The 12,270-nt window shown below is 38.3% G+C and overlaps 1 pseudogene; it reads left to right on the top strand.

Moving 5' to 3' along the window:
* Nucleotides 1-407: 407 nt before the first annotated feature.
* On the top strand, nucleotides 408-3,440 carry LOC149747753 (large ribosomal subunit protein uL24 pseudogene; annotated as a pseudogene).
* Nucleotides 3,441-12,270: the final 8,830 nt, after the last annotated feature.

The following is a 12,270-nucleotide window of genomic DNA, read 5'->3' as shown; positions in this document are numbered from 1 at the left end:
GCGCAGGCTCAGCGGCCATGGCTCACGGGCCCAGCCACTCCGCAGCACGTGGGATCCTCCCAGACCGGGGCACGAACCCGTGTCCCCTGCATCAGCAAGCGGACTCTCAACCACTGTGCCACCAGGGAAGCCTGAGCCATGGGTTTTTGATCAAGTGTTACTTCTTCTGAGCCTTATAAACTAAAGCATGATTAGGTGAGTATTTGCTATGTGAGATAACTAAGGGGATCCATTTTAAGCAAATGCACAAAAGATATGTAGAGAATATTTTCTTCATCCCAATCAGCCCAGCTCTAGCTCAGTTCTTCCACACTGACAAATGGATTGGACATGAACCCATGGGGCCTACGTCACCTGGTATCAATGGAAACTTGTATATATGTACTTAAAGAACATGGACTTTACAAGTATATACATTACTCCCATAGCTTCTCTATTAGACAAACTGTGCAGTATAAAAAATACAGGAAGATCACTGAAGTGCCAGCAGCCAAAATGAAATTCAATCCCTTTGTGATTTCTGACTGAGGCAAGAACCGTAAAAGGCATGTCAGTGCACTTCCCACATTCGCAGGAAGATTATGTTTTCTCCTCTTTCCAAAGAGCTGAGGCAGAAGGACAATGTTCCATTCATGCCCATCCGAAAGGATGAAGTTCAAGTTGTGTGAGGGTGCTACAAAGGGCAGCAAATTAGCAAAGTAGTCCAGGTTTCCAGAAAGAAATATGTCATCTACACTGAGCAACAGCAGCGGGAGAAGGTTAATGGCACAACTGAGTGTGCACGCATTCACCCCAGCAAGGTGGTTATCACTAAACTGGACAAAGACCAAAAAAAGATCCTTGAGCCTAAAGCCAAATCTTGCCAAGTAGGAAAGGAAAAGGGCAAATATAAGGGAGAAACAATTGAGAAGATGCAGAAATAATCGTATATACAACTTTCATTAAAAACTGTTAAAATGAAAAAAATTTTTAAATTAAAAATATAGTAAGACATTCAACTTTTGTCTTTAATACTATCCATTTTTAAAACCATGACTCATAAAATAAGATTTAGACAGTAGAAAGGAAAACGATTTATGAATCAAAGAGACCCAAATATAGCATCATATTTTTGGAGTAGATCTGATCACTGTGGTTGGTGGTTTTAACAGAATAGATTTTGTGTATTAATTGTACAATGTAATTTTATTTGTTGTTTGCAAAGGGGAAAGTAGCCAAAATTCCCTTGACTTCTTTAGTAACATCTACATGTTTGGCCACGTTTTAGAGATTAGAGAAATGTTTTATGTGGCAAGTGATAGTTGTTCTTATGTCCAATACATCTATGATGTTGAAAGCATGCTGTTGGATGGCACATATTAGAAACCTTAAAGAAAAATAGATATTATCATACACTTGAAGTTGTATGACAACAATACCCTTGGCATCCCAGCCTATGAAACCTATGAAAAGATATTTTTAAAAAGGTGAAAATTGTGAAAAGGAAACTAATAAATAGTGACACATTTCTTTAAAATTAGCAATCTGAGACAATAATATAATTGTTATGCATCACAGCTAAAAATATTTCCAAACTGATAAGGTATACTTGAACTTATAAAAGTATGTTTAAAATTCCTTAGTTTTGTATTTAATATTTGATAGCAAGGTAGATCAGGACATATGGTCATATCTATGTAAACTGAAACTTTATTCACATGTCTATAAATTTCCTTGTCCTAAAAGAAATAGAACTATCTGGCAACCTTCAACACCTGTAAGCATCAGTGCGGGTGGGCCATAGAGGGAACCATTTGCTCCAGTTCATGAAACATGGAGAAAGACCTTCTGACAACTGTATTAGACATGGTAGTGTGTGTTATGCTAAAAGAGAATCATTAGGCCAAAAAATAAAGCCTTCTAAGACAGAGCAAGGACTGGAGAAAATGGGCTGAGGAATGTCTCTTCCTAAAGACCCACGGGAATGGTATAAATAGGCTACGTGCTTACTTAATCATTGAAGCGATTATTTATGTTTATGTTTTGGTCTTTGATTCCATTCAGTCTGGCACTACCTGAATTCTAAAAAAGGGTGCTAAACTTGGGGGGTTCTCGTTTTCCCTTTTCTCCGTCTTTCACCATAGGGTCCTCATCTCCCTTCTTCCTTCCATCCTGCCTCAACATTAGAGAAGACTCTCATACTGTTTAGGGCTGACCCCACTGTGATGCTCTATACCAATTTATTTGCTCATTTATTCAGCCAACCTGTATTTTGTGCCTATGTCCAAGCCACTCTCCAAGCACTAGGAGGGATACTCTAATGAATAGGAGAAGACCTCTGCTCAGAAGGAACCAAGAGAAACAATAATGAAGCATCCGATTTGGGTCCAATTTGCACATCCAGGTTGGAAATTCTGGTATGCTGGGGAGATCGAGCATTGGGTGTATATTTTTATGAGGTTGTAGTGGGCATCTTGAATAAAATATAAAGACGGCTTTGGAAATGATGGTGAGACCCTAGTGTGCTGAGTTTAAGACATTCAACCAAGAAAAAGGAACATTTTCTTAGACTGTGATCTGATTTGACAGAAAATATGTTCTGAGTTTTGAAAGCAGGAAAGAATATGGTCTCTAATTAATTGTTTTGAGATATAAGAGATGCTTTGAAGGTTACTCAGTTGTTCTCTGTACTATTTCCTCTCTCTTGCTCTTTTTTTTTGTAGGGAGCGGGGCATGTTCCAAATTCTTTGACTATGATTTATGTGCCAGAGTAAGAAAAGAGGTGCACCTCGCCCTGCTCCTGCCCAACTCCTCACTCCCACCCCTGTTCCAAGTGAGGGAAGCACCTTAGCAAGGGTGTCAGGGTCAACGTCTGAGACTATGAGTATGAATAGTTTTCCCTGGCAGACAAATGTAAGATTAATGGAAGCGGATCAAAGAATAGCACCCATGGTGGTCCCAGGAAGATTGGAAAGGCTGTCTCAGAGAATGCACATCACTTGGAATTCTGCCATAGGGAGGAAGGAGTTGAGGGGTAGGCATCCCAGCTATTTTTTCAAGTGAGGGCTTAGAGTCCAGCATCATTTTAATGTCCATCGCTGTTATTAACTGCATTTCTTAATAGTTCCCCTCCAGCCTGCTATGGCATGAATAAAATGAGGCCCAAGAGCTGAAACAATGCAAAAATAAATAAAGGCTATAAAGGAAGAATAAACAACATGCTATAGAAGCTATTATCTTTCCAGCATTTTCAATTTCTCTCTCCTAACGTCCCCCTAAAACTCCATTAGTGGTTTCCTATGAGAAAATTAATTTTTCAAAAGCATCTGTATTCCCAGCTAGATTAGAACTGATTTTCACATTTGTTTTGATTTCATAGTTATGATCAGGAGTTAGAAATTTCCCTTCAGCATTAGACTTCTTCCATCCATAGTCCAAATAGTCTATCTCTCCTTCTGACCATTGCCAACTTTCCTCAAAAAAAAAAAAAAAAAAAAAGACTTCTTCTATCTCTTCACTATCCACTTTTTCCTTAACCTCTTGCTATCTGAGTTCTTGGAACCATTGCTCTTTCAGAGTTGCCTCTATCACCTTTTCTCAGATCCTTATCCTTTCTCAGATCTCCCATGTCTTTTATAATAATTGTTACTGTTTTTCATAATATATGCCATACTATTTAAAATGCTTCTGTTTTGGGGAGCATCCCCTCTTTGTGCTTCTAGGTTGATATACGCCATTTTAAATTGTCAAAATAACCCTTTGTTATCCTCTCTCATTATACAAAAAACTCACATACAAAGAGGTTGTACAATTCGTCAGAAATGCTGGACCCAGGATTGGAGTGCAGATTTGTCTAACTCTAGATCCTTAACTCTCTCCACTCTTCCATTGTGCCTGCGCTGGAATGCTGTGTCGTTCACAACAATTTCATCGCAACTACTAGAAGAAATGGCTCGGCCAGGTCAAACTTACAAAGAGAAAGATTTGTATCTGGCAAAACAGACGGTGAACTTTGCCGGTTCTCCCTGGGAGGAGGGACCCATGTGCCCATCTGGTTCAGAAGCCTTCAGGGGCCCCACCCTACACAGGACATTGCAGTAGGGATTGCCCTAGTCTGTCTGGAAGAAGGGTCCTGCTAGCTTGCTCCTCAGGTCTTTAAGAGGCCTATGGAAAAAAAATTCCTAGGACTTGATTCTAAATAAGCAAAGTCAGATGGTGGAACCTGTCTTGGGAGGGTCATGGTTCTGGCCTAAGCTTGATCTGGGTCTTTGTCCTAGTTGCCTCACATGAGAATAATCCTCTAGCCACATCACAATCCCTTAAAAATTTGACTGATGTGTCAGCAGGCTTGGTGTCTCTGATATGCGGTAGCAGCCCAAGTATCTACTTTCAAGCATCTACCTCTTCCTCTCCAGCCATAAGGCCCCCTATCAAGCTGTCCCCTCCTGTGGTCTTACCTGTCATTAGGTTCCTGCCCTAGACTCTGGGGTACATCCCTTCCCTTCCCTTATGACCTCTCCCCTGTCTTCTCTCCTTGCCCTTATTTCTTAACATAGGTACTTCTCGAGGTTCAGGGGTTCCATTCTCTTCCTGCCTCTCTTCTAGTTACCTTCTCCGATGGGCATGTACGTTCCCAAATCTTCTATACCTCCTCTGTGTGAATGGCTCCTAATCTTTCTCTTGAGCATCTGTCCTGCGTTCCATAGCAGCAGAGGAATCTCTCTGCAGGTTTTTTAGGCACAAAATAGATTTTCTTGTTTGTTGTCCAGCAGCCAGCACACACTGGGAATGCAGCTCAGTGTTCAGTACATACTTTTTAGAATAAAAAAATGAATGAGTCTCCTCCTGGCTCCCCTCATTACTTTTCTCAATGAGCATGTCCATTTCCAAAGCTTCAATACCTCCTCCATGTCAATTTGTTGAACAAATAAATGAATGAGTTTAAAACAAAACTTATTTTTTCCACCTTTATTCAACTCTCTCCCTGCTGTTGCCCTAAAACAGGTTATAGAATCAGACTGAATTATTTTGAAACTTTGTTCAATGTACTAATAGGATGAAGCCTCAGACAAATTACTTAGCTTTCCTGAGCCATCTCCTTAGAGAGAAAAAGAAATCACAGAGAATAATGATCACCCTACTTGTTTATTATGAAGATTAAACAGTATGTGTAAAATATCTCAGTGCCAGCCATATTCATGCTTATCAGCTCTAATCCTTAATTCTCCTAAAGGTATATTAAGTATCTCATTTAAACCTCACAAATACCTCATGAGATACTTTTATAGCTCTATTTTATAAATGAGGTAATGAGGAAGCAGAGGGACAGAATGTGACTTACTTGCACAAGGTCAGACAAAAACCAAGTCCTAGGCAGTACTCCTCTAAGGCCCATACAATAAACCACCTTACTCTTAGATTACAAGCTCACTAAGAGGCCGGATTCAGACCTTATAAAAATTGATAAATCAAATGGCTCCAAATAAAATGAGGCTTTAGAAGGTGATCACTAAACACTGAAGAAATAAACAAATATGTTTACCTTTTGAAATCTGACCTCCCAGTTTGATGGTAAGCTATTTCGGGGGAAAGTCTGTGAGTACTTCCACAATGCTAAGTGCAAAATACTAAAAAAAAAAAAACTTGACTTAAAAATTATGGTGTAATAAAGCAAATATACTTGGTGATGCTTTTCCAAAAACATGAGGGGTTGGGTGTTGCATGAAAGAGGAATTTTAAGATAAGGAGAAATGAGAAAGAGAAGTAATTCAGAGCAAATATGCTTCAGTGAAAGTTGTGTGAGTCAACATCCCAGAAACCAAGTCATAATTTCTTCATCAGAGGAGGAATACATGACTGAGAAATTTGTCTTGCTAATTGGGGTTGAGGCAGTTGTGCTTGATGAAAAGGAAATCATCAGAAATGGTTTGATGTTTTCTATAAGAAGCTAGAAAATGCATTATAATTCCAGTTGTGGACAGAAATTTAATGCATTTTAAACAGGGTGGAAAGGGTGAATAATTGTTTTGTCAGTTGGTAGAGTGGATTTTAGTCGTCTCAATAACTATAAACCTAATTGAAGAAGAGCGGAAAGGCGTATCAGAAATTGGAGGATGCAAAATCAAATGTAGGAAAGCAGACTGATTGCTTATGAGAAATTAATATTGCAAATTGCCTAGACAGAGTTTTAGATTAAATGAGGAACAAAAATAATAATTAGAAGAGAGGTACCTGACTCCAAAAGCAAGAAGAAAGAACTGCTTAAATACAGCAGGTTGTTGAAAAGCTTAAAAAAAAAAAATCCTGACGTGAACTACTTTTTTTTTCTGAAAATGATAAGAACACACATAATTGCTTAATTAGAATTCTATTACTTAATTACAGTTACATCCTTGCAGTGATGGATATAGTATAACCTGTAGAGTTTGGTTATGATAGGAGACTAAAAATAAGGGGGTGTGTGGAATTTCTAAGTGAAAATACTAGGATTCGCTTTCTGTGGCAAGGGATAGTAATAAATGTGAAAGACATGTTTTATGGGCCCTGCAAAAGCTCACAACTCAACTTAGAAGTAAAGTTTCTAGAGGAATAACTGAACTGTGACCTTTTTCCAACAGCTCGTGATAAACTTTTCTGTTAGATGACGACAGACAAGAAACTCAAGGTTAATTTGGGAGATGCTTGTGGAATCATATGATCATTAAAGTTCTGGTAAGAATAAAAGAAGACAAAAATGACATGAAAGATTGTGACATTTAAAAAACTGGCAATGGGAAAATGCTTTTTCCCATTCTAAGTTTATCTTTAAATGAAAATTAGGGGAAAGAAGTACTGAGTAATGTTGCACTTGCTTCTACCAACATGGTTATTATTTTGGTAAACTGAAGATTGTATTGGGTGTTATCAAGGATACCCAACTTATTAGAGACATCTTTGCAAATAATAGTAATAACAATTTGGGGAAAGTCACTTAATCTAACTATGCCTTAGTTTCCTCACTTGCGTCATTAGGTGTTTTGGGTTTTTTTTCTAACCACTATGATATATGCTGCTATATTTTCTTCTGATGTTAACACTTGATGTTTATAAGATAACATGACTACCTAAGAAGGAAGTTATAGGTAAATTAAATCAGGGTGTTGCAAGGATCCAATATGCTCAGGCATTTGAGAATTTAGCTCTTGGATCTGTCCTTCAAATGGTGTGATACTAGGTTGACACACATGCTAGATACATGGGTTTTAGGATGCTAATGGAACAATAGAAATTCTGATGAATGGGGTCAGATATAGTATGTCAAAGGCTTGAGTTACTTAAGTGATTATGAGATTAACTCTCAGAAATCATGACCTTGGCTTCTGCAATGCAATCAAGAAGGTCCAAAATGGTCATTTGGAAAGTGCTTAAGAAATAGGAAGAGTGGAGAGAAGGGTCTGAAATTTGAAATTAAGCCACAAGCTTAAGAAAAAATTTTTTTCATGATAATTTTACTGTGCATTAACACCTGCTTTAAGTAGACTTTCATAAGTTTATATAGAGTTGACCTGGAGGATCTAAAAACCACTTCAATTTAGTTACAGTCTGCCAGGTCTGCCATGCACATTATAGATTAGAGTGTATTTAAATACCATGAAAACGTACTGTTGCATAAGATAAGCTTAGCTCCTTCTTTGCTCTGAGGCAATTTTATCTCATTGATTAGTCAGACACAAGCCAGGTGTTATCAAACAGAACTATGACATCTTAGATACCTGCAGTGCTCACTGCTTCCACGAAGTTAGGAAGGAATCAATAATAAGATGGAAGCTGGTAGAAGGAGCTATAATGCGAAAGAGTCTGGAGCAAGAATCGTAAGACCTATTTCTCTACCCAGCTCTACTAATGGTTAACAGAGAGGCCAAAACATGCCTCTTCAGTTCTCCCTTCATTTTGAAGAGGATGAAATGATACCATCTTTTCTTTTTCTTTAAAATTGTATAGCCTTATGGAAAAGGCTGGGAATGTGAACAGCTACAGTTTAATGGACTCCAATGTACTTCATCCAGATTTGGGAAATTCATCAGCTAGGTGGCACAGAAAATGCAGACAACCACACATGCACTATATTGGATATGGGATCTCAGGACCAAAAAATAAAATAAAATAAAAAAATAACATCCCAGGATTATGGACGGGAAAGTGGGAGTAAACATCGTCCCCCACCTCTTCCTCAGATCTGGTTTTGGCATCCTGGAAAATTCCACGGAAAGCTAGATTAAATCATGTCTCTTAATTTTTCTTTTCTTTCAAGCCCCATAGAGATCCCCTGTATTTAAAATTTAATTATGTTTTTGTTAAAAGATCTCATCACCATGCAGAATTTTCTTCTTTGAATCATCATGTACCTTCTTATAGTTGCTCTTATATTTGAATTTTGTATGTTATTTTTCCCACTAAGAAAGAGGATTATCAAAAATAAGTTCTCCCTCTCCCCCTCTCAATCTCTTTCTCCTTCCTTTCTTCCTCCCTCCCACCTTCCTTCCTTCCTTCCCTTCCTTCCCTCCCTCCCTCCTAATAAAATTACTGGAGGTTCAGATACACTCTGTATTCTTAACAGAATGAAAGGGAACATGGATTCCGGCAAAGAGGGAAGCAGACTATAATAACCCTGAAGCAGGAGAAAGCACTTTTTGAACCTCGTCCATCTCTTCTGCTGACATTTTCACCTCCTCCCACACTTACTCACTGCTTAGCATGTGTGATCATAGTACCAACTGCAGAGACAGTTCCTCTCTGATTTCTCTTCTTTAATGCATTTCAGCCCTAGGGCCGGGAGGGAGAGATTGGTATGAGTATTTTTCCTTCCAAAGAACCGAAGACATACTTGGCCTCTGGTATCTCCCTCCTCCATGTTAAAAATTTCCAGGCTAAAACTTTCCTCGAAGCCAATCCTTAAAAATACCATTCTTAAAATAATATCATTCTACTCTCTGGCAGAGATCACTCACCTGTTCACAAGCACCATCCCTCTCCTAGACTCAAATTGTTATTTAAAAATAAACTACAAGGCAATGACATGCAGAACCCATCCACCTACCTTTGCTAGAAATCAAGGAGGTACATAGCAGTGGAAGCACATCTCATGTTTTGAAGTTTTTAAAACACTGAATGTTTTCATCATATGCCCTATTACTGGACTATGGGACCGGCTACGGGTTTAGAGCGATGAAGCTTGTTTGACTGAAAACCATAAAACTTAATGAGAATGCTGGCCTCTCAGCATCAAAGCAGGTGGTTGCCTCAGAAAGACTTCAAGGGCCTGGGCAGAGAAAGACTCTTAAATTTGTGCTGCTTCTTGATAATCTGATTCTGGAGCCTGTGCCAAACTTTCCTTAAGGGCAATGTGAAAAGAAAGAAAGAAAAAATAATAAACTAAGCAGGAAGATAGGAATCTCTTTCAACCCACATTTTGTCTCAGACTTTAGGAGTATTTTGTTTGTTGTTTTGTTCTGTTTTGTTTTTGATCAGGGAGGTGGAAAAAATCTTATCTTTTCTTATCTTTTGAGGATAATGAAGGTCACTCAGAGTGATACATTAGAACCTTCTTGGCTAGAGGACTTTTGAGAATAGGACTTGCAGATAGCTTTGTAAAAAATGCTTATGTGTTTGCAACCACTACTATAGGAAGGGTTTACCTCAGGACTTAAAGATTGTAGGAAAGGACCTTAAAGTACATAAAACTTAATCCCCTCACTTGACCGATGAAAAACCTGGTGCTCAGAGAGGTTAAGTAAAATGCATTGGGTTACACTTCACATGTGCTGGCCAACTTTCAGGGTTGTGCAGTCCAAACAGTCAAAAAGTGCATCCCGGGAAGCCAGTTTTCTTACTTCCTTCATGCTTCCCACTGCCCTTGTTCCCCATTCCTTTGAGCTCTGATCTGAAGAAAAATATCTGGCTTGATTGCTTTGTTTTGGTTGAAATATATAGATTTGTCTTGTCTTGGTATTTTTTATTCTTTCTTCCCCAAAACTCATCCAGTCACCTTGATTCTACCTTTGAGGTCCCTCTGGATTGTTTGTTATTCCCCATTCTTCCCTTGCTAGATCAACCCTTAACATCTCTCCCTTGGTCTGTTTCAGTTCTCTCCTTTTTAAACTGAAGGCTTAGGGTCTTTTGATCCTTCATATTAAATCCTGGCCCTATCACAGACCTTTCTAGAAGTATCCATAGCACCCTATAACAAGTAGCAGTCTTTGTTAAAGTCCTTATATCATTTGCATCTGTATTACCTTAAATTTTTGTTAAAAATTCAGGTCCACTGCTAAATCAGAAGCTATGGGGACAGGGACCTGCAGTTTAATAAACTCTGAGATGATTTTTAATACACAAAACTTGCAACCATTGGGGCAGTCATATCCTGTCATCATTTTATCCATTTTCAACATCATTTCCTTCAATTTTTATCCAGCGTCAGTGTTCACCTCCCTTCTGTACATTCTTTCCCTAGTCACACTGACTGACCCCAGACATTCCCCCAAGCATGGCTGTGTATTCTTTTACAACCGTGCCCTTTCTCCAACTTATCCTCTGTCTCAAACTTTGTAGTTCACATCCTATTCACTTGGAGATATACTATTTTCCTTTCAATGCTAAGCTCAAATAGTATCTCCTTGGGAAAGTCTGTTTTTTTACATTTCTTGACCCCCCTCTCTACACTGTGTTGCCCTAGAATGCAGCACAAACCTTTGTGGTAGAACTTGTCTCACTTAAGTATAATTATAATGAATCTACTCAAGGGTTATAGAGCACCAACTATGCCTCAGGTTCTAGCACTAAAGAAATAGTCACAATCCCTGCTAGCAAAAAAGTCTCCCCTAGCTTTTCTCAACCAAAGTCCTCATCTGAACCACAGAACATAGAAAATTAGTTGAGTAACTATTTTCTCGGTTCTCCCAATGATGATACATAACTAGCACTATTACATACAATGGATGTCTTAGGGCATTAGGGCTTAATCTTCCTGAGAAACCCTAGTTGATCAAACACTGATACAATTATAGTAGCAATACTATGATAGAGATAAGCCCAAGCTGAGGTGGAAAAGCAGAATCAGGTGACCTAATTACCTATGCGTTTCATCTGTACCATGTCTTATTTTTCTATCCTCACTTGGCATCCTGCACAGGCTCATTTCATGGAGGTCATTTGATACATTTTGTTGTTGTTGAATTAAAAGCACTGAAATTCATTTTTATGGTTATGTGTCTTCAGAATCCAGCCAAGGCAATGAAAATCATCCATATTTGTAAATCCAGCATCTAATCAGTGCTAGAGACATAGCTAGCACTCAGTGAGGGCTTGGTGAAAAAATGTACAAATTTCGAAGGATTGTTACTCAAGAATCATAAGTACTACAGTACTTAAAGAAAAACTAATATGAATGTAAAAATCTTTCCTATTACTTCAACTACACTTCTGGATATTCCACTTCAAATTTAATTGCCTCCTGCGTTATGTGTATTTTCAAGACAGAAAGAAAGAGTTGCATTAAAAGTGCAAGTAAAGTTGTATGAAGTGAAAAAAGGCTGCATTTCCCTGGTTGGGGGATTAAAGTAAGTGGTGGTACTTTCAGTGTAATTCTAATCTAATAAAGACAAAGAAATTTAGTTTGAATATATTTTCAAGAACAAATAGCCTCTAATTACAAATTGAGTTTAGAGGAAGATAGTGGGGAAAGTTATAATGTGCCATAAAAATCTGGTGTCCTAAAGAAATTCTGAGGGGGTCTGTTGTACTTTCCTCTCTTACTTAAAAGTCTGCAGCCACTTCACTTCAGACAAAGTTATCTTTTTATAAGCATCACGTAAGCACACACTTCACACTCTTCCTGGGATTAACGGTTTTCCCATTTACGTCACTTAAAGGCATCTCTGTTCATTTAATCACCAAGAAAATTTCAGGCTGAGTGGCTTCAGTTTAGAGAGGTGTCATACTTCTTAGTTGCCTCTAGGGGGCTCTTATTAAAATTCATGTTGCATAAGGAGCATTTCCCTAAATGGTTCCTTAATGCCTCAAATCCCCAACTGTCTAATTTATATCCAAGGAAGAGTTTACTTCCTTTCGGGCATAACCCATTATGTTACAAAGTTGTTAAAATGTAAATAAATACACAGAAATCTGTTTAAGTTAGCAAATTCTGGTAAGGTAAAATAATCCTGAATAAACCATGGCCTGAAAAAATGTGAAGAGTATATATGGAAAATTCAGCATAAGAATATTACCCTGCAAAAATAATAATTAACCCAAGTA

The sequence above is a fragment of the Delphinapterus leucas genome, chromosome 13, assembly GCF_059928025.1.
Source record: "Delphinapterus leucas isolate spDelLeu-1000000601 "Yukka" chromosome 13, BTC_Dleu_Yukka2, whole genome shotgun sequence".
NCBI lineage: Eukaryota > Metazoa > Chordata > Mammalia > Artiodactyla > Monodontidae > Delphinapterus > Delphinapterus leucas.
The sequence above is the reverse complement of the archived record's forward strand: the minus strand, read 5'-3'. Positions and strand labels throughout refer to the sequence as shown.